Raw genomic sequence first — 570 nt, 5'->3', positions numbered from 1 at the left:
TAGATCTATAGGGCTTATTTTAGCCTATATAAAGACTTTAATAACTTCTATACTTTCTTAAGGTATTCTTTTTAATATTCTTTAGATATTTTAATATAAACTTTAGTATTTATAAGACTAAAAAAGAAAGTAATCTTAATATCTATTTACTTAACCTTAAGGTTTAAGGTAGTTATAATTATTAGTAGTAAGTATAGTATTAAAACTTTTAGTATACTTATAAATATTTTATAATAATTAAGTTCTTTATATTAATTAAAACTTTTTATTATATACTAGGATTTCTAGTAAATAATCTTATTATTAATACCTTTTTTAAGTTTATATACTTACTTATTTAAAAAGATAGTTTTATTTTTAAGCTTATTAATTATAATTATAATATAATTCTTAATTAAAGAGTTATACTTATTTACTATTAAGCCTTTTTACTTTTATAAGTTAAGGTAAAGAATAGTCTACTTATATATTATAGATTCTTTATTATAAATAAGGTTACTAAATATAGTAAGGTTTATTATATTATTAAGATTAAAATAAAGTATATATTAGTAGTTTTTAAATATTAAG

This window comes from Cordyceps militaris (genome assembly GCF_000225605.1).
Source record: "Cordyceps militaris CM01 unplaced genomic scaffold CCM_S00005, whole genome shotgun sequence".
NCBI lineage: Eukaryota > Fungi > Ascomycota > Sordariomycetes > Hypocreales > Cordycipitaceae > Cordyceps > Cordyceps militaris.
The sequence above is the reverse complement of the archived record's forward strand: the minus strand, read 5'-3'. Positions refer to the sequence as shown.